The sequence below is a fragment of the Lepidochelys kempii genome, chromosome 22, assembly GCF_965140285.1.
Source record: "Lepidochelys kempii isolate rLepKem1 chromosome 22, rLepKem1.hap1, whole genome shotgun sequence".
NCBI lineage: Eukaryota > Metazoa > Chordata > Testudines > Cheloniidae > Lepidochelys > Lepidochelys kempii.
In genome coordinates this window covers 10707613-10730173 of record NC_136401.1, presented here as the reverse complement: position 1 = coordinate 10730173, position 22561 = coordinate 10707613, and the positions used below count along the sequence as shown (strand labels likewise).

At 46.8% G+C, this 22561-nt stretch overlaps 1 protein-coding gene across 3 annotated transcripts in view; it reads left to right on the top strand.

Annotated features, from left to right (window-relative positions):
• Window positions 1–22561, top strand: part of ZBTB44 (zinc finger and BTB domain containing 44) — a 154285-nt gene that overhangs the window by 78768 nt on the left and 52956 nt on the right. For all 3 annotated transcript variants that reach the window (XR_012155952.2, XR_012155950.2, XR_012155953.2), the window contains one exon: window positions 1255–1445. The gene's annotated coding sequence lies outside the window, so the exon portion shown is untranslated. The remainder of the gene's footprint in view (window positions 1–1254; window positions 1446–22561) is intronic.

Genomic DNA, 22561 nt, shown 5'->3' with positions numbered 1-22561 from the left:
GTGTGTCTGAGCTGTAACCTTGCCATGGCCCATTCACTGAGGCACAGACGTGTGATTCCTGTGCCATAGAAGGGGGTAATGTCCCCTTTGTTCTGTCCTCCCTCCCACCCTGCTCATGCAGGGGCTTGAAATACAGGCAGGTGTTTCTAATCAATTAGACTAATACAGAACTGGCTGTGTGGGAGGCTTCCTAATTTACACAGGTGTTCACCAGTAAGGCTGGACCCAGTTTAAGGTTTTGCAGTTATAAGATTTCCTAGCTGTTGGGGGGATTTATTCTTTGTATTGTATTACAATAGCATCCCAAATCCATAATGGATACTGGGACCCTGTTGTCCTAGGTGCTGTATTGTATGCGTAATAACAGAGTCACTGCTCCAAACAGCTTAGAATCTAAATACACAAGACAGACCCTGGGTGGGAATAACATACCTAAGGTCACATAGTAGTACCAGGGAGAGAACTCAGCTAACCTGACTCCTAGTTTAATGCTCTATCCACTGGGCTACACTGCCTTCAATGCCACAACTTCTCTTGCTAATTTTAATGAGAGTGGATAGTCAATCTCCTGCCCTGCTTTGAAAAAAAAAATCTGCATAATAAATAAGAAAACAAAAAGTAGAATTTGGAAGTTTAGACAAACAAATATGGAATGAAATGTTTTAATGAACATAAAACACCTAATGAAATGAAAACAGAGGTTTTGGGGTGGAGTGCAGGTTTTGTGTTTTGTTTTGCATCCCAGACACTGAGTTACTGTGGGATACCCAGAAAGCCAAACTGACCAGCCTACTGTAATAGTCCCACCTAAAGGAGAAATGCAAAAGATAAAAAGGAACATGCAATCTGGCTGCATGGGAAAATGCAAACAAGACTGGTTTGGGGTTTTTTTGCTAGCTATTCACTGAAGTTAAACAATCCAGCAATTTCCCTACATTCAGCCAAAGCCTGGAGTGCAAGGAAGAACTGGAGAACAATGCAAAGAAAGGAGAGGTAAAAATGGTTTGTTTGTTTTTTTTTAAAAAAACAACCTTGTAAAGAGGAAAAATCTTTTAAAAAAAACTGAGTCCCCCCGACCCAAATGGGTGAAAGGGGACAATGCAGATAGAAGCCTATGCCTTAACTTTCTCCATTCCTTCCTTCCATTTAGAACTGGGCTGAGTCCCATGGTACTGGTTCTGGTTACCTGATTGGCTGCGCATATCTCCTGTGGTCAAATGGGCTAGTAGAAGCCATAATGACTTTCTTTTTCAGAGGCAGAAGCAGCAGCTGGGTGTTCTGATGCAGTAGAGAGAAAGGTTGTTTAATGTCTCCTCACCCTGAAGACAGCCCAAGATTTTACTGGAGCAGCGATCTCGCCTGGCAGCCTCCCACAAAACATTAGCTGGGAGAGAGCAAGGATTCCAGATCATGGGACTATTCAGCCAATGAGAAGACAATAAAAGGTAGGATTGAAGTTAAAGGCCAAAGTGTACCTGAATCTTTTGAGGTGCCTAGGTTTCCTTGGAGTTTGTTTAGGATGCGGGGCTGGTAGACTCTGTGCGTTTATGTACAATAGAGTTTTATTAGTTTAAAATCTGCATATGAGTGCTGCCACACTTCTGGCTTGAAGTGGTTTCCATTATATACAGGATTTACAGTTTGGTTCGACGGCTCTCAGTACCCCCACTATACAAATCGTTCCAGCACCCTTGAATCTACATTTTTTAAAATTTTGTTGCCCTTGTGGTCATAGTGTATGGATCATAAGGATCAGTAATGCTGCTGGAAATACTGGCTGGCTTGTCTGACACACCATGACAACAGCAAGAACAATTTAAGATGTGATTTCAAACTTGGTTCGCTCATTTGGGATGCCTGAAATTCTGTCTGAAAGGTGTACATTTTGTCAACCCCCATCTGTGTGTGTGTACTTCCCATATTAATCTGTGTAGGCTTTTTGTACATGTTGTTCTATATCTCTACATGCCAAAAATGCTCAAATGGCAGCCACAGGTCTTGTGTGACATTTGGAATGGGCAAAATCATGAGCTAGAAGAGGAGAATTTTGCAAGCTGACCTGGGGCAGGGGAGGAGGGAGAGGGGATTTGTGGAAAGGGTGGCAAAGTTTAGAATTTGATGGAAAAGCACTTTGAATGCTCAGAGGGTCATGCAAAACAAATGGATCAAAATGTACCTGCAAAATGTTGTAGAAGGGTCATTGCTAATTTAGACTAGTCCTAGAGGGGATTAGTGGACATTGCTAATGACTAAGATGCCTTTCTGTCTTCAGTTGCATAAGGGAATAGTAGCGGTCATGGGTATAGGCCCAGGTGCCTCTCTGTGACCAGTGGTGTACAGTGACAAAACAGGCTTCTGAAACCAATGCACTGTTTATTTTAACAATAGGAACAAAGCATTTAGAGAAAAAGGCAGACCTAACTTCTTCAGACACCCCCAGCAGGTGTGTGTCTCAATCCGGTTCCTACAAACAACTCCCTGCTCTCGAGAGACAGACTCGTTTTAAGTTGCTATAGTTTTTTAGTTCTTTGGGATCCCAGTCTTTTCCCTGTCCTAGTATTGTCTCTTAATAATCCTTAAGTGTTTGCAGAAAAGTGGCTTATCTGGACCCATTTTTCTTCGTTTTTGCTTGACAAGGGAATGGGTTAACTATGGGCCTGATTTTGAGCTGAATTTAACTCCTGTTGTCACTACTTTCCATTGATTTCAACCGGAATTGGACATTGGGCTCATAGGGGTGCTGAAAATCTACATCTCCCAGTGAAATTAATGGGAGCTGCCAGGTACTCAGTGCACTTGTCAAATCAGGCCCTAGATTGCGAAGGTATTTTTAAAGTACCCACTATTATAGTATCTAAACACACGATGCAGGATGAAAAGAATCCCTCCTTGTTTGTAAGGACTAGTTTGTAAGGACTGGCTAGTAAGACCATATCACCATACAAAAGTTGTACTGCGTTAACTACAGTTGAAGCGGTACAAGCCTCCTTTTGTGTGTGCAGATAAGGGCCATTTCTAGGGGTGGGTGAGAGGGCAGCTGCCCTTGGCTCCAACTTCCAGGGGACACCAAACTGCTTATTTCTGTAGAGGAAGGGGAATAACCTATGCTGGTATTATGTGTGCAGTAGGGGTTGTACCAGTATAACTATCAGTACCACTAACTGACTTAGTTATATACCAGTACAATAGCTGTGTAGTCCAGGCCTGACCGTCCCTGCTGCACAGGTGGGAAAGGGTCAGTCGGATTTGCGGGAAAGCCACATTCAGAATGGTGATTAAAAGGGACAGCAAATGGTCAGAGAATCTCTGTTGAGAAGGATGAAATATCTCAAGGGAAATGTGACGCAATTTCCAGCCAAACGTAGTACATTTTACAAATGCTTTAACCATTAATTAATATCAAAATCTGCAGCCCATTATAGGGCTTTGGCAAAACATTTCGCTTCATACTCAAATAATTGGGAGAGTGCCCAAGTGTATTCATAGGCCAACTCCCAGGGCTACAATAAAGGCTATTGTCTTGTGTCAAATAGTAATTTACCCCTCCTAAGTCTCTTTACTCTCTGTATGACCTTTGGAACGGGGCAGTTGCCTTTACCATACATGGAAGAGCATCTTCAAACCTTAGTGCTGAGGTTAGGAGGTATTTTTATTTTTGTAAACCTAAAATATCATTGTTACCAAAAAAATCTGGGAACTAGGACGAAAAAACTCTGCAAACTCAGCCAAGCATTGCAATATGGTTTAGATTTAGTGCGAGAATTATGTCATCACTGAGCCCTGTAGCCCAAGCAGGAACTTCTGGTGTCTCTCATGATGGAAGGTCAGCCTGAAGGAAGGGTGACACAGTTTCTTGTTCTAATGACTGACTGTTGGGACCCTAGGAGAACAGCAGGCTCTAGTGTACTAAGCATAGGACTGGGAGCCTACACTCCTTGAGCCAAATTTTCAAAATTCAGCTTCTATTTAGGCACCAGAATGAGGGGCTAGATTTTCGAAAGAGCTCAGTAGCAAGGGTCACATCTTTCCCTGCCCAGAAGGGTCCTGATGAGAGCTGCTGCATGCTGTGCTCTGTTTAAAAAATGTGACCCTGGACTCTGTTTCTGACTCCACCACTGACTCTGTACCTCTGAGCAAGTCGTTGTGCTTAAGGCACTGAACTAATTCAATTCCCTGCCCTGTGTGACTTTGGCAAAGTCCCTGAATCTCTCCCTGTTCCCCACCTATAAAATGGGGATAAAAATACTTTCATTCTCCCCTCACTGTCTTTCTGTGTAGATGAAGTGACCAGCACATAGTTAGACTGGGAGTCTGCCGCACAGTTAGGAGGTGAACCCAGATCTGCAGAGATCCAGTCCAGTGCTATAAGCCATCCTTCCTTAGACCTCCAGGTTACACTTCCTTAAAGGTAACATGTAGTAATTAGGGCAGGGGATTGGGAACCAAGTCACCTGGGTTATTTCCTGACTCCGCCACTAACTCGCGGTGCTATCTTGGGCCAGTCGCCCTAGTACGTACCCGGGGGCCCTGGGGGGGATTTGTACACAGGTAGCTAGCCCAAGCTGCTGCTCCTGCTACCCCCAGCTACACTGCTCTTTAGTGCACTTGCTCAAGCAGAGCTAGCATGTGTGTCATGCTGGGAAGTACCCTCCCAGGAACTGCACAGATGTACTTAGCCTCTTCCTCTGTAAAACCCACTTCGGTGATTTGCTTTGAGGACCTTCAGCGAAAGGCATTGTATACGTGCAGAAGCGTTAGCCCTTTAATCACCATTAATAAGGCAGTTATCTTAATAAAAGAACAGATTATGACATGACCGTTGTGTTGCAGTTGAACAGCTGCCATGGATCCACTGAATTATAGATTTGTTAATCCTCAACGAGGGTGTTCCGTTTTGTCGGTGGATTTTTAGTGAACATGTAATAAGTGTTTTACTCAAGTGAATCTCTATTAAATGCATATGTGGAAATCTTAATTTGAAGCATGGCAGGAAAGAAGGACTTGGTTCAATTCATAAAATAGTGTTTAAACCCGGTGGGCTCCAAAATCCATCCAATGCCAAAGCAAACTGTGACCTGTAAACTTCAGACCAGATATCTCACATGGGATAGAATAAAAAGCCAAGGGGAAAAAAGAAAAAGAGTCAGAGGGGAACAGTTTGGCCCTTGAATCTCCAACCCATACAAAGGGGTTTCGTTTCCATTCAGGAAATACAAACCTCTTCTGTGTGGTTCATATTCAAACGGTGTGTGTACAAGAGTCCCCCTTCTCCCTTCCCAACCTCCCAAGCAGCAGCAACAGCTCTAAGTAACGCTGGCGAGCAGAAGCCAGATCTCGTAGCGAGGTTTAGGACATGTTCTATGCCTCCCTTGAAACGATGGAGGAAAAAGGGACATCAAATGCAATTGCGGTGGCAGAGATGACTTCATAGGACATGGACTGGGCTTTGGCCTAGCAATAGGCCAGTACAGAAGCTCCCGATCTGAGTACCCAATGGTCTGAGGGAAAGGTTGATCTTGTGGTTTAGACACTTGACTAGGAGGTAGGAGACCCGAGTGCCACTCCTGGCTCTGATCCTGACTCCCTGAGTGATTTTGGGCAAGTGTTTTCACCTTTTTGTGCCTTCATGTAGTCCGCCCCGCCCATCAGTAACCTGGGGAGACAACTTTTCTGCCTCACTGGCCTATTGCAAGAGTACATTAATTCATCTTTGTGAGAGGCTCAGGTACTGTGTTGACGGAGGCCATATAAGTGCCTGGATAGTTGCAATCTTTTCAGCTGACCCTTCTCTGTAGGCACAGCAGTTTGACTCAGCCTGTCAGAGAACACCCCTGCGTTTTGGGGAAGTTCAGATCCAGATTGAAACTCTTCAGGGCTCTAGTACTTATCGTAGGTTCCATAATGTGGGACGTACTTTGTATTCGTTCCACCTGTATGTAAATATGTCCCTTTGGAAGGGGGGTAAGGGGGAAGAGGCGATTCGTCCAGATTTCTGCAGCTGGCTGAGCCATCCTCATTTTGAGCAAATAAAATCTAGTAACTGAAGTAGGGGACTGGCACCTGGGTCTTCAGGGTTCTATTCCCACCACTGTCACTGACTCACTAAGTCACCCTGGGCAAGTCTCTTCACCTCTGTTGTACGTTTTCCCATCTGTAAAGCAAGGCTATTTGCCTGCTTCAGAAGGGATGTTGTGTTGCTTGATTTACAAACATGAACTACTACAAGATCATCTGATATAACAATAGCACTTAGCACTTTCTCAGCTGGAAATACTTTACCAAGGTGGGTAGAGTATCATTATCCCATTTTACAGAGAGGGAAACAGAGGTACAGGGAGGCAAAATGATTTGCCCAAGGCCACAAAGTGAGTCAGTGGCAGAGGTATTAAAAGAAACCGTCTCCTGACTCCCATGCCCACTTCAAACAGTCCACAGCTACATTGAGGAGAGGGCCTATATCCAAATGAAACTTTGTATTACCATTTGGGATGTATTGTCAGGATTAGGTTGTATTTCTTGTGGCAAATAACTGGATGGCATCGGGTACAGGATTCTGTGTTGGAAGCATTTCCAGAGAGGCCAACCCCACTTTCCATACTTAAGTATTGACCCCTGTGTGTTCTTGGTTTAATTGGAGTTGATCTCCACAGTTCTGGTCCCGCCTACGTCCTCCCACCTCTGCCACCATTTTCTCCTTACTCAGACCATAGGGGTCTCAGGGTAGCTCCATTTGTCTCCTCCACTCACTCTTGACTTCACAGCTTTATCCAGGCTGTCCTGTATGCTTGGACCAGCTTTCAAACTCCTGGCTGCTGGGCTTTCCTCATTCTAGCCAGCTGTCATGGGCACATCTCACTCTGGGTCTGTTCGCTATCTTGTACCCATTTGTTCTCTGATGCATGCTTCAGGCCAGGGATCTTGTTGGCTTTTTGCTGAGCACGTTCTACCTGGTGTGAAAAGGCAGAACCCCTCGTCCAAATCTTACCCTCCTTAAGATTGCAAAACTCCCTTCTTACATTGCAAGCTGGTCAGGAAAGCAGCCATGTCCACTTCTCTGTCTGTATTGTATCTAGCACAACAAGGCCCAATCCTGACTGGGCCAATGGGCTTTATCCTGCTAGAAGTAATAACTATGCTGAATAAGGACTAAGGTCTTGACGATTTGATGCATAGGAATAACGGGGGGGGATATAAAACCTATTAGATCATCTAATCCCTTTCCTCAGCTATTGGAGAATTGTTTCCTATATTCCACTCTCCATTGTTTTCTCAAGTCTAATTATAAATGTACCCTGGGGTGGAGATTCCACCTCTGTCCTTGGGAAATTATTCCACAACCTATTAGGTCTCACCATTAGGAGTTTTTCCTGATATTCAGCCTAAATTTTCCCTTTCCTAATTTCATCCCATGACTCCTCGTTATACCCGCCCCCTTCTATTGTCCTAAATAATTCCACTTTCTGTAATGTTTATTTGCTCTGTATATCATGAGCAGTTATGTTCTCTCCCTCACCCCCTCTTAATCATTTTCTCCTGAGTCAGTCCCTCCAGCCCCCTCTTCATTTTTGTGGTGGTTCTTGGAATCCCAGCTGGTGACAGTATTCATTACAATAACATCACTACCTTCAATGACTGTGAGAGACATTTGGGGGTTCAACCCAGAGCAATAAAGGATTGTGTCACTTCCTACTCTGCAACTCTGGCTGCCTTCAATGCTATGCTGTTGTGGTTCACAGCCCGGACACCAACAGCCAACCTACAAGCATGCAAGTCACAGCCTGGCCTGTCCACTTTTCACCACAGGCCTCCCTCCCTTCCCATCTCCCACCCAGCCAGGTTGGCAGCTGGAGCCCATCTGGGGAGCCCGGGCAGCATGGGGCGCCATGCTACGCTGCCTGGGATAGGGGCGGGGGCCGAAAGCAGCCCCCAGCTCATGTCTCCGCTCCCCGTGCCCCCTGCCCAGGGCAGGTGGAGGGTCTGCGTTGTGGCTCCCCACAACGTCCTGGCTGGGCTGCAGTTCTGAGGTCCTGTCCCTCAGTTGGAGCTGGGGCGGGGAGAGCCACATGGGCAGCTGTAAGGAGCTGCAAACCCTCCACCTGCCCTGGGTGGGGGGTCCGCAAGGTGGAGACACAGGCCAGGGGCTGCTCTCAGACACACACACCCCCACCCCTATCTCTGGCAGGTGGATGGTCCATGGCTCCCAGCCTGCTCTGGCTTCTGGCTTGTCTGGGGCCTCAGGCGGAAGGGGCAGGGCGGAGCCATGGGAGGGCCTCTGGCCCCCCCACTTTTGGAAAGGCTCTGCCACCCCTGAATACCTGCCTAGGTACATATGCCATGTCTTCCCTGTGGAACACATAGGACCTAGGATGCACCTCCAGAGAGGATGCCCTTTTGAGGAATATATGCTGGGGCTCTGTTTTCAAATGTATGCCTTAATAGGGTGTCCAAATCCACCCTTTAGATTTTAAGATCATGTAGATGCCACCACAAAGCCATAGAATGGGTAAATGAAAATGTGAGCACCCAAACGTAAAATTTGAACTTCCTATTGCGTTGCCTACATTTGAAAGTTGGGCTCTATATGCCCAAAGGCATCGAAACAGTTAGGAGTTGAAGTTCAGGGCATGTTAGCAAAAGTGCTTCATATAATTAAGGAAACAGCTAGAGCCAGGCGAATAGTGGGGAAAATCTGTTTTGTGGACATTCATTTGTGTTCTAAAACGAATTTAGATTCAGCTGCATTCGCGAGCTTTTGATGTTCATTTCCTGGGAATATGCGAGGGGAATTCCTAGTGTGAATCCTGTTTTGTGACTGGTTAGGCAGCAGGTGTGCTGAGACCACTGCCAGTCCTGCTAGCCAGTATTGTTTCTTTGTGCTCTCCTATCTGTCTGTTGTCTCTTGTCTTATACATAAATTGTAAGCTTTTGAAAACAGGGACCTTCTCTTTGTTCTGTGTTTGTACAGCGCCTAACACAATGAAGTCCCAGGCCATGACTGGGGCTCTGGGGGGCACTATGGCAATACAAATTAATAAGAAAGTGAGTTTTATGCTTGAATCCTCCATTCTATAAATGCAAAATTCTAATTATATATTTTGCTGCACTATTCACAGCTTTAGTTCTGAGTTTTCCAACCAGCAAACAAAACCCACACCGTGTGACCTATGTAACTAACCAATGCCACATGAAGCTTGAATATCAAGTATTGTAAACAATTGCTTGACAGTTTGGGGGATAAGTCTATGTCCGTTGATGGAATCCATTTTGGTTTTGCAAATGCTACATATTTCAAACTCCATTTTGAATGTCACCTTTGAGCGTGGATTTTGTTGTAGGAACGTCACACTTAGTGGAGAGACTGTGTCTGGGAAGCTGTGACAGAGAAATCAGGGGGCCACCAACTAATCTGCAATGGGTTTGCTACCAGCGGGGCCATTGACTTTGTGAGGACCCTAAGGAAGAGTGTATTCAAGAGTTTGTTGTGTGTCCATAGACGTGTGATTCTCTTGTGCTTCTTTAAGAGTACAATGTGTGTGCGTGTGCACATATGTGTGAGAAGTTCCTTTGCTAAGCCTGTGTTTCCTTCATTTACTACCACATTGTAACTAGGAAACGAGAGCTCTCACAGCCAGACAGACTAAGGGGAAACATGTTTAAGCAACTGGGGGACTTGGAAGGACTGAGGCACTGGTTTCAGGGTCTCGGCATCCAGGCTGCAGGGTCCCACTCCCCAAAAAGGGTGTCAGAAACAGCATCTGCACCTGACCATGCACTTGAGGGACCCAGAGCTAGGAAGGGCGATCAGTTGTTACCCAGAGCCAGGGGCTTGGAAGCATGTGGGATCCAGTGGTTGGATCCAAACCAAGACTAGTGTCTGTCCAGAGAATGAGACTGGGCCAGGCTGTGACAGATGGTTATTGACACAGAGGGAAACTTTTGTGAATAACTTCAGATTCAGGAATATCACCATCTGCTAATGAAAAGAAAAACATGTACAATTTGGCATAATACATTATTTGTTAGCAATTATTCACTTGGCAACAATGTTTTTGAGCTGTGTTCCTGGTTATCCCTTAAAAATTATTTAACGTTGTGGTCACAAATGGAGCAAAATGTAAAGTATTTGAATAGAACAGAGGTAGAGAAAGGAAGTGGAGGAATGAAATTAATTCAGATGCATGGGTTGACCAGAAGTGTTTAATGTCAATTGTTCATGAGGGGGTGTTTGTGATCGGGGGGAACGTGATACCATCTCAGATCACAGAACTTTCAGATAAATAGGGTTTTACTGTGTGAGTGGGGAGAATGGGAGTTGGCGGTATAAGCACAGAGGAAGCAAATGGGGACATGAGTCTATGGTAGGCTCAGATGAACAGGAAGGTCCTCTGTTACTGATGGAAACATAGCAAACATAGCAAACTGATGGAAACATAGTAAAAGCTTTTGCTTCACCTTGCTGCTGTCTGTCCCTCAGCTCAACATAGTGTCCTATTTTTACCATGTTTTGCCTGGGGCAATTTTGTAAGACTAAGACACGGTCTGAACAGCCACAAGCCTGTTTTACCTCACTGAGACTATCATTATCCTGAAATCGGAATTCATCACCCCGCCGATACCTTGTTTTAACGAGTAGGTTGTCTGTCTGCTGATGCTACAATGATAACAGAACCTCTGACTTCTTCGCAAAGTGCCTGTCATATTACGGAAAAGTGATTGGGGCCAGAGTTCTTGTATGGGGGCAGTGCCCTTGTTATGAATAACCAGGCAGACGCAGAGGGCTGTGGTGGATGTCTTTACTGTAACTCTCAACTCAGCTGCCTACTTGACGTTCACTTGAGGAGTGCGCCCAATAATGGTGGATGAATCCAGGAAAAGGAGGATAATCATGGAGGCATCTTGTAGATGGCTGTGTTATGCCTGCCCTGAATTGTTATTCTGGATGAGACTAATTGTCCATGTAGCCTACTATCTTGTCGCTGACAGTGGCCAGCACCAGGTATTCCAGAGGAAAGTACAAGGAACCCCATAATGTACAATTATGGAATAACCTGTCCCTCAGGGAAGTTTCTTCCTGACCCCCCAGCGATGAGTGGTTGCCTCATTCCCTGGAGCATAAGGATATTTTCTTTAAAAATTGTTATCCTAGCTAAGGTAGCTGGGGATGTTCTCATGTCCAATCCTTTCTCGGATTCTGCTAAACTGATGGCCTCAGTGATAACATGTGGATGTCACAGGAAATAAGTTAGTATTATGTTGAAATATCCTTTATTAATTGTAGATTCAAGGAGTGAAATAGGTTACCACTGTGGATATTTGTGCCCATGGAAGTTACAAGTTAAAAGCCAGCAAAATGATGGACTTGTGACAAGCCAGGACAGTGGACATCTCTCTTGTAGATTTGGGATCTGCTATACCCTGTCAGAAGAGCTGTGGGGTTGCTTAACACTTACAGTTCTTCTGACAAGTGTCTGTCTTCACTTATGATAGAGGCTTTGGTCCTTGTATCCAACAGTAACAGAATGTTGCCTAGGGAGTTGTCCGTGGCACATGGTCAAAGATGTTTGCGTGGCGTAAGCCATGCTGAATGTCAAGTCATGTCATCTTTCTGTGGCTCAGTTTCCCATATGGGAAATGGGGATAATGCTTCCTTTCCCCATCCTTTTCTGCCTGGTCTCGGACGGTGCCTCTAGGTGTTGGACACCCTCTCCGTGGCAACTACGGTTCTTGGGTGTATGAATGCGCCCTATGAGGACAGTGTTAGAGACACATGAAAGTAAACTCCCTTTAACAAGCCAGTGCAGCTAATTGAGTACATCTCCCTGTTGTTTTCTTTGTTACCCATGATGATTTATGACTCTCCCCTAACCTCCACCAGTTCCCACTGCTCTGATCTCTCCAAGGCCTTTTTTTTTTTTTTAATATCCTTCCTTGGGTGTTTGCTATGTTTCCAACCAAGATGCTATCCACAAATCAGCATCCAGGTGAGGGCTTTTGCATTTAGTCAAAAAAAATCCTCTGAAAATGCTTGAACACCTTGCCTGGACTGCACCTGGAAGCAATCCCTTCTGTAAGCCTGAAAGATGCTTCACCGGTGGGACTGAAGAAGTCTGCAGTGAACACCAGTTGCCTGTGGACCAGTGTCTTCTGATGATTGATCCCACTTGCCTATACACAAGACTCTGTCCCACCCATGTGCTATGTTGTTGTTCTCCTTGATGGGCTGTGTTTGACAGCCTAGCTCTAAGGGCCTTTTTTGTGTGTGTGTGTGAGTACCCTGTGTGGCAGCTGCCAGTTAACTGGGAGTAGAGGATGGCTGGCTGAATAACTCTTTCTTCTCGTTCTTGTCCACGGTTTCTCAGCACCCAGAGAGGGCACATCAAGCCTTAAGCAATAGCTCACTGGTGCAGTTTCACTTGGGATTGGCTGGTTTCTGTAAAGTGCTTTGAAATGTTGGGCGAGAATTTGAAATATGCTGGAAGTACAGCAAAGCGTGATCACCTTGTCATTGTTACAACTCCTCCCAACCCATCCAACATTACAGTACTGGTGATGCTGTATGGAATCTGGGGGACACCTGTGGATATGAATATCAATACTGTAAAATTGCAATGAGTTATGCCAGATATGCCGTGTAAGATATCTGAAAAAATGTTATAATTTGCCAGATCTGATCATCTCATTTATATGTGTATCACCTTTGTATTTTGGGTTATAGATATGTATGTCTGTATTTCAAATTTGGCCTATGCTTCTGGGTGACACGCCCAGAGAGTTTGGCATTAGCACTGCCTAGCCATTAAGGACCAACAGCTATACAATTGACCCACTGAGAGAAGGCAGATACACTTTGTGACTCAGCAAAGCATGCAGGGGCATGCCTATGGACAGAACTCTAAGGCCTCCAAGCCATGTGCTGGGCAGTTTGTGTTGGAAACAAAGGAAGCACAGGCCACATGGCAAAAGACTATAAAAGGCAGCTGCATCTTCTCCATTTTGTCTTCAATCCTGTTTCTTACCTCTGGAGGAACTTAGATACAAACAGAAGCTCTGAATAAAGGACTGAATGACCCATCCAAGCTGTGGGTGTGATCCAGAGGGACTTTTAAACCAGCAAACTCACAACTACTGCTAGGAACCTGATATGTGGACTTTGAAGTCTTTGTATATGTCTGACTGTTTTACCGTTTAACATCTCTCTTCTTTCTTCTTTCTTTATAATAAACCTTTAGTTTTAGATACTAAAGGATTGGCTGGCAGCATGGTATTTTGGGTAAAAGCCAGACCTATACTGACCTGGTAATGTGGCTGACCCTTTGGGGTCAGAAGAACATTTTGTATATGTGAGCAGAGTTTTTTAAATAACTTCTCACTGTACTGGACCTAGGTGCTGATTGGGAACCAGAGAGCTGGAACACAATAAAGTGGGGGCTGTGTGATTTCTTTTTTGCTTCTTCGTAACCCGTGTGGGGGATCAGAAGCACAGTTTGTGACTGGTTGGGGAGTTTAACTTCAGTGTTACCCACCGGTCTTGGGAGTATCTACTGTCCCTTGTGCAGCCTGCCCTGACCTTGGCATTTCCAGTGAGGGCTGCCCCAGGCACCACTGGTCATAGTACCCACTAAGCAGTCTGAGATTTCTGCTCTCAGCTGTTCATGGTCTGTAAACCACTTTTTTCTTCCCTTTGGGAATTCCTAGAATCACAGAAATTAGAGATGGAAAAGATCTATGAGGTCATCTGGTTCATCCACCTCCTCCTGGGGCAGATTTGTTCCCTACACTATATTTTCCTGTATTTTGTCCAGTTTTCAGTGATTTAAGCAATGGGGCTTCCATCATTTCCCTTTGGGGACTGTTCCACAGCCTGGCAGACCTCTCACCATTAGGAAAGTTTTTCCTAATGTTCGACCTAACCGTTCCATTTCTTAACTCCATCTCCTGGAACGACGAGGAATACAAAATATAGAATTTTGCTGAGAATTAGTTACGTGAGACCTTCTATCATCTTACTCTCTAGGTGTCAATCTTACATTTGTGATTTACCCTTTTCATGCCAGTCAAGTGAACGTAAGAACAGCCATACCAGGTCAGACCAATGGTCCATCTAGCCCAGTGTTCTGTCTTCTGACAGTGACCAATGCCAAGCGCTTCAGTAGGAATGAACAGAGCAGGCAATCATCGAATGATCCATCTTGCTGTCGCCTACTCCCAGCTTCTGGCAGTCAGAAGCTGGGGACACCCAGAGTATGGGGCTGTGTCCCTATGTTGGCTAATAGCCATTGATGGACCTATCCTCCAGGAACTTGTCTCGTTCTTTTTTGAACCCTGTTATAGTTTTGGCCTTCACAACCACCCTGGCAACATGTTCCCCAGATTGTCTATGCTTTGTGTGAAGAAATACTTCCTTTTGTTTGTTTTCAACCTGCTACCTATTAATTTCATTTCAACTTCTGTTATGTAAAAGAGCAAATAACACTTCCTTATTCACTTGCTCCACACTAGTCATGATTTTACAGACCTCTATCATATCCTCTATTAGTCATCTCTTTCCAAGCTGAGTCTTTTTAATCTCTCCTCATATGGAAGCTGTTCCTTACCCTTAATCATTTTTGTTGCCCTTCTCTGTACCTTTTCCAAGTCTAAAATAACTTTTTTGAGATGAGGCGACCAGAACTGCAAGCAATATCCAAGGTGTGGGCGTACCATGGAATTCTAGATTGGCATTATGATATTTTCTGACCTCTTATCCATCCCTCCAGTCCAGTGGAAACCGCACCAAGTGTTGCACCCCGTTTGCCCAGGTACAAGTCTGTTCTACACTGTCTTGTTGCTGATGATTTGAATTTAATGTTGCTAAAAGGCAGTAGCATGACAGAGTCAAAACTTTTATCCATGAAAATAGGGCTGGCCAGAGCAGAAGCAGTGTAGCTGTCCCATCCCTTAACTGAGCAGCTGGGGTTGGCTGATGAGTGATTACTTGAACGAGTTGGCAGTAAATTATAAACAGGCAGGATGGTTATTAATTAAACTGATAGAACGGTAGAGAACGTTACGGTCTTCTGAATACCTGGTAGCACTTGCAGTTCTACCCCTATCCCTGAGGCTGTCTCAGAGCCTTTCCGTAACCTAGTCTGTCTCCTCTGGGTAACAGAGGTGAACTCTCGGCCATTGCTCCTAGGTAGCCGGGCCTTACGATTTCAGCTACCTGGTAGCTGCCACCTCTGCCCCTTTCAGTCAATCCCAGTGTTTTCACACAAAGCACACTTAACCTGTGGATCTTGATGCTGTAAGATATCACTGGGGCCAAGACTAGTAGGGTTCAATGAAGGATTGATCACTATATATGGATAACAAGAATATCCACATTTGTTGCAGTTAGGGCTTAAAAATCCCGAGGTTTGGAAGGCCACCCACTTCAGGACATAAGCCAATTTCTAATTGCTGAAGATCAGGAAGAAAATTTCTCTGTGAGCCGGTTATTCCATCACGGACTATTGCAGGATTTCTTCCACATTCCCCTGAAGTATCTGCTGTTGGCCACTGTTGAGGTCAGAATATTGAATGAGATGGACTGTTGGTCTGATCCAGCTTGACAGCTGTTTTATTTAGGCTTTGCCTCTGCTTAAACATCCCCATCAGGAAGTAGGTGTTTCCTTTCCCACTTCTTCTTCTTCCTGTATTACCTGAGAAGCTATTGATTTTTCTGTTTGGGGGAGGGGGAGTTAATCCTGTCTGTGCTGCCCTTGCCACTTACCTGACAGGGTGACTCTATCTACTTTAGTGTAAAATACAACCTGCTAAATGGATCAGTCACTACAGGGTAAAGCCGCTTCCCAGGACCTAATCTTGTAAACATTCTGTAGAGCCCTCTGCCTGGGATGGTTTAGAGTAGACCACAAATCCTGCATCTTGGCAGGGGGTTAGACTAGATGACCCTTGCGGTCCCTCCTCACCCTGTGGTTCTGTGATTCTATAATTAATTCTTTTCAACATTTGCTTTGTTTTATTTGTGTAACGAAAAACGGTAGTGTAATTTTAGGAAATGTAGCACAATTTGGCCAAAGAGGAGCCAGTGGAAGAGTAAGTGAAAACAGTGAAAGCTAGTAATAATTAAGGCTGTGATTTAGTCATGGAAGTCACAGAATCCGTGACTTCCAAAGACCTCCGTGACTTCAGCCAGCACCAGCACCAGGGAGCTACAAGATACCCCTGCTGCCCCGGGTGCCGGGAGCCCCACACAGCTCCCAGCCACTGCAGGTGGCAGGGGGGACCCCCGCGGGTGGCAGGGGGGACCCCCGCTCTCCCTGGCTGCCCTGTGCGATGGGGGGAATCCCAGAGCTCATGGTGGCTCCTGGTGGCAGGGGGAACCCCCGCAGCTCCAGGCCGCTGTGGGTGGCATGGGGACCCCCATAGCTCCCTGCTGCCATGGGTGGCAGGGGGGAACCCTTGCAGCTTCCGGCCGCCCTAGCGGCAGGGGGGACCCCCACTGCTCCTGGCCGCCCCAGGCGACGGGGGAACTGCAGAGTTCCTGGCGGCTGTTGGTGGCAGGAGGAATCTCCACAGCTCCAGGCTGCCGTGGGTGGCAGGGGGGACCGCCGCAGCTCAGAGCCACCAGCGGAGCGGGACCCTGGAGCTTCGAGCCCACACGGGTGGTGGGGGCCCCTGTAGCTCCCAGCCCACACGCAGCTGCCCAGACTTAGTCCCCGTTTTGTCAGGGATATTTTTAGTAAAATTCAGGGACAGGTCATGGGCTTCCATGAAATTTTCATTATTGCCCATGCCCTGTCCATGACTTTTACTAAAAATATCCATGACAAAAATCTTAGCCTTAGTGATAATACGTATAGGTTGGCTGGACAAAGGATGAAACAGGAGACCCATTTAAGTATTTCCAAGAGCCAAATGCCAAGAAGGGTGAGAAATTGCTTAGGCCGGGACAAGAGGACGGAATCAGGAGTAATGGGATGGAATCAGGCAGAATGTCAGGGCATGTTTCCTAATGGTCAGTTTTGTGCAACTATGGAATGGTCTCCCAAGATGAGTGGTGGAACCTCTAAGTCAGACTGGGGAATAAAACATAGGGAACAATCTTGCATTCACCACCTGGGGTAGAGCAGATGTTCTAGTAGGTCTTTTCCATCCCTCACTTGCATTGTCCTCAGTCTTACTGTAACTGGTGTGGGACTGGATGAGTGAACGAGCAAGTTTGTTGGGGCAGGGAATCACAGCCCAGGTGTTGGGAGACAAAGCCAATGAACATGACTAAACAGCTTCATAAAGCAGAACCACGGCTGGGTGAATCAGAGTCAGACTTTCCTGCAGGAATGTCCGATAATGGTGTGCACACAATTGAGATCACATTTTTAGCAGGAGCTGGCTGCAATATGAGACTCAGTCATCTGGCAGCAAGTTGCTTATTGCAGTCTCCGAGGCAACCCTTGGACATCGTGCATGTTGTCTTCTCTCTTACTGTAAGCCCGGCAGATGTGAAAGGCTTTACCCATGCCAGTGAACCTTTACCGGACAGCTCTGCTGTGACAAATGGTACGACCTTGCACAAAAGATTCATCGGTTTTAAGGCCAGAAGAGACTATTATGTTCATCTAAGGTCTGTTCCTCCTCTGTCTGTCTGTCTCTAGCTGATGTCAGCGACAAAAAGCTTCACTTCTTCCTCTAGCTACCTCCTGAGAGTGAGCTGGAATCTACTCCCTGGGCATCATCTACTATCTTGTTTACAAACCCACTGGAGACAGATATCCCTGGGGTATAGCAGTGTACACAGAGGCGTTTATTAATAATGCTGATGCATGAGGTGAAAAGAGCCCAGTTCAGCTGTCAGGTCCCATGGTGAGTTTGCCAGGCCCACAGTTGATAACTATTTATAAACCAACCATAAACCCAGGGTTGTGAGTTCAATCCTTGAGGGGGCCATTTAGGGATCTAGGGCAAAAAAAATTGGGGACTGGTCCTGCATTGAGCAGGGGGTTGGACTAGATAACCTCCTGAGGTCCCTTCCAACCCTGATATTCTATGATCTCTAAAATGGAGAAAAGGGAGACCCTACAAACATGCACCTTGGACAGTCACGAACGTAAACACCCGTGCGCATTAATCTGCAGTGCGAGGCTGCCCCGGAAATTGTGGTGTCTGTGCATAGGACTGGGTGCTTGGGTTCTAGCCCTGGCTTGGCCTCAGGTTTGGGCAAGTAACCGCCTCTGTCTTTGTTTCCCCATCTGAGTACATCAGTGTTACCTCACACACAGGGCTGGGGGCTCCACGTGTGCTTCTCATACACTCCCCCACGCTGCTCAGAGCTCTTCTCGTTTTGCCTGAGGCACACGAGGCAGAGCAAAGAGCAGCGAAGTGCTGAATCAGAATGGGTTCAGTGCCTGGCCATCCTTCCAAGCAGCCAGTAAGAGAGGAGATGGAAGGTATGAGAATTGCTTTTCCCTTGCCTCTAAGCAACCGAGTGCCGGCAGAGAGTACATAACCGTGGAAACGTGTCATGATGCGGCTTTGCAGTGACACAATCAAGGTGCAGAAGTCCTTAAAGGGACACCACTGCCCGATTAGCTGTCTAGTTCTTTGAGTGGAGTACTGCCGACAGAGGATATAATACCACCTTCTTCACAGGGGTGCCAGGGTGCTTAACAAATGTTTGTAAAGGGCTTGAAGAGCACTGATGCCGCAGAACAGGGGCGGCCAACCTGGGGCTCCGGAGCCACACGCGGCTCTTCAGAGGTTAAGACGCGGCTCCCTGTCTAGGCACCGGATCCGGGGCCGGAGCTACAGGGGCCAACTTTCCAGTGTGCCGGGGGGAGCTCGCTGCTCAACCCCCGACTCTGCCACAGCCCCTGCCCCCACTCCACCCCTTCCCGCCCCCTCCCCAGAGCCTGCCGCGCCCTCGCTCCTCCCCCTCTCCCCCAGAGTCTCTTGCATGCCATGGAACAGCTGATGGGGAGGGAAGGGGAGGCGCTGATTGGCAGGGCTGCTGGTGGGTGGGAGGTGCTGGGAGCACGGGGGGAGCTGACGTATTACTGTGGCTCTTTGGCAATGTACATTGGTAAATTCTGGCTCCTTCTCAGACTCTGGTTGGCCACCCCTGCTGCAGAAGGACAAATAACTGACCCAATTCCCACGATTGATTTATAGTTCAGAAAGGCATTGTTGCGCGGCCGAGATGGAGCTGAAATGGGGGTATGTGTGCGTCGAGAAAAAATACTGACCTTCTGCACTGAGCTTATAAAGGGATCCCGATCTCGTGAAAGTATCAATATAAATAAGTGGCCTTCTATCTTTGACTAGTAAGAGGCCCATGAACTGCTTCTAAACATGTCCGCTAGTATGACGCCTTCCTTGGCGTGTGCTCAACACAGCCAGACATACCATCAGCAAGACTTCCCCTAACCAAACCTTCCCCTTTCACAGTTCAAGTATGACTTTCGGGGGTGGGGGAATTCAGGCCTTCTCACTCCTTCCAGGATTAGAAAACAATCCAGGCTGCTGACATCAAGGCTTCTAGCATCTAGTGTTCCCACCTCTCAGTGAGAATAGAAGAGCCAGGAAATGCAGGGGCCGTGCATGCAAGAATACATGGGAGGAGTCTCTGTGCTCGACAAAGGCAGTGTAACCCCATCTTCTGCGCTCTGAGAATGCTGGGCTCTTAACGTTCTGGGCTGGCAGGAGGCCAGGGAAAAATCCGTTGCATAAGAGAAAATGAAAAGTTGTAAAACTCCTACACTGAAGCTGAAGTCAGCTGGAAGTTATGAGTCTGATCCTGGGAAGCATGGCACATCCTCAGCTTCTAATAGCAGCTCCGTGCTGCCCGGGCCCTGGGTGTTCTGCCAAGCTAGGGTGACCAGACAGCAAATGTGAAAAATCGGAACGGGGGTGGGGGTTAATAGGAGCCTATATAAGAAAAAGACCCCAAAATCGGGACTGTCCCTATAAAATCGGGACATCTGGTCACCCTATGCTAAGCCCAGGCTTCTGAGATTGGAATTCTGTCCACACACAAAAAAGACAGTCGTAGAATTACAGCTGCTAACCAGAAAGCAGCCTGGCCCAATCACACCACAGCCACTCTCGCAGGGTCGGATTGCTAATGGTTTGATTGCATTTTTGTCCTCACTTACTGGGAACCCTCATTCAGCTGCCACCCTCCCAGCAACTCTGTAAGGAGCTGGCATTTTATAAATGATGGGCCAGGTTCTGTACCTCTTAGCACCTGACTTGGCAAATGGTCCCATTAAACTCAAGGGTCAGAACCAGCCGCCCTCACTCCCTCTTGATCATGATTTGTACTACGATGCCCATGTGAAAACGTAAACGGGAATAAGAGCCACTCCCTCCCCTTCCCATCCAACATTTCCTGCTCAGACCTTGAATTCAGGGCTGCCTGCTTCTTACTCCTTGTGCAGAACACATGGGTGAGAGAGAGCTGGGTGTAGGCTGAGCCTTGGCTCCACTCTCGGTGGCCAGCACAGATCAGCCATTGCTGGGTGCAATAAAAATCTGCTGGTATAGGCCACCCCTAAACTGGGGCAAGGAGCAAATGAGGATGAATTGTGACCTACGCTGGTAGACAATCTCCTATCCCGGTGTCCTCATTCGAGGCCTGCTTCTGCTATCCTTACTTGTGTTATGTAGCATCTTACGTCTTGTTGATTTCAGTGGGGGTTTACAGAGTAAGGCTCGATGAGCTGTGAATGAGGAGGGGAGAATCTTGCCCATGGTTCTTACCAATGAGGGCTGCAGGATTTGGCTCAGGGTTTTCAAAAGCATCTTGAGTTCTTCCTGGGTGACAGGTACTCTAGATATATGGCATTCTCATTTACACTGCCTTATGACTGTCCTAGGAATAAAAAATATTGTCTCTATCTTAAGCCTGTTTGAGTATCAGGGAGCTAGATGCAAACCTGAGCTGCTTCATTTGCTCAGGTACATTTGCTCACCTATTATTTTTCAGCAATAACAGTAGTTAGGAAATCCCATATTGGAGTTGTGAGCCCTACTTTCTTCCCAATCAGATTCTGGCTGTCTGGACTAGACATGCACAGCTCTGCCAGTGACCTCAGTTGCAGCATCTCTTGCTAGTCCAGTCCTGGGTTTCTCCTGAGCCAAGTCTGCCACTTGTGCCAAAGAGTGGGGATGTGTTTATTTAGACATGCATCCTCCAGGGACCAAGCAGATGCCACCAAATCAGTTTAAGGTGTGACACAGGCCTGGTACTCTGAGCCTGAGTCTCCCCAAGTCTCCCAAAGCAACCAGTGAGAGAACTGATGGAACCCATTGTTGCATTACATTGAGGATCAGAGCAGAGAGAAGGCTTAGAGGGGTGGCGATGCCTGCCACTCCACCTCTGAGGAGCTGTAACTCAGTGATACTTGGGAGAATATCACCCGGCAGGAAAGCCAAATGGGGCTGGAGTATGCAGCGTTTACACTGAGCTGTCAGCCGCGATAAGATAAGAGCCTGAGTGTGAAATAATGAATCTGCCTGGCAGGTTGAGATAATTGTTTTTGAGGGATGTTATGGAGACTGTCCACTTATGTCTTGGCTGCTAAGGTGGCTTCTTCCCGCATCTCCCCATCAGCGAGCGGGGAAATGTGTTTTGGAAATGGATCGCTTCAAGTGAAGTGGCCGACAGACACATTACAGTAATTCTCCTCTCATGGATGCGCTCCTTGATGGACCCGTGTTTCCCAAAGAACAGTTAGATCAGTGGCGCTAACTCCAGACAGAGATTCTACTGCCTTGTAATGTCCCCAGAATGAACTGGGAGGAGAGAGGAAGCAACATCTGGGCTGCTGCTCTCCAAGTGAGGCATGCACAGAAATAAATGGGCTTGTGCATGGTCCCCTTGCTTAATCAAGCTCATAAGTGAAATACAGGGAAGGAGATAGGTTAGTGCTGAAGCACACGTAGGGCCTGATACAAAAGGGTGGTGTAAAAGCCGAGCTGTATGGGAGAGAATATTGCCCTCTAGGGGCTGTGGAACAGGTAGGATGAGAAACGTACTGCAGTGTGGTTCTCCTTTAGCTCACATGCTAGGGCCTGCGCTTTTGGAGCAGGAGGACCTGAGTTCTATCCCCGTTCTTGCCATGAAGTTCTGAATAGCTAAGGTTTGGAGGTTTGTATGGGGGTGGGGGGATGTGAGAAAACCTGGATTTGTGCTGGAAATGGCCCACCTTAATTATGCACATTGTAGGGAGAATGGTCACTTTGGATGAGCTATTACCAGCAGGAGAGTGAGTTTGTGTGTGTGGTTTTTGGGAGGGGGGTGAGGGGGTGAGAGAACCTGGATTTGTGCAGGAAATGGCCCAACTTTATTATCATGCACATTGTGTAAAGAGTTGTCACTTTGGATGGGCTATCACCAGCAGGAGAGTGAATTTGTGTGGGGGGGTGGAGGGTGAGAAAACCTGGATTTGTGCTGGAAATGGCCCACCTGATGATCACTTTAGATAAGCTATTACCAGCAGGACAGTGGGGTGGGAGGAGGTATTTTTTCATATTCTCTGTGTATAAATAAAGCCTGCTGCAGTTTCCACGGCATGCATCC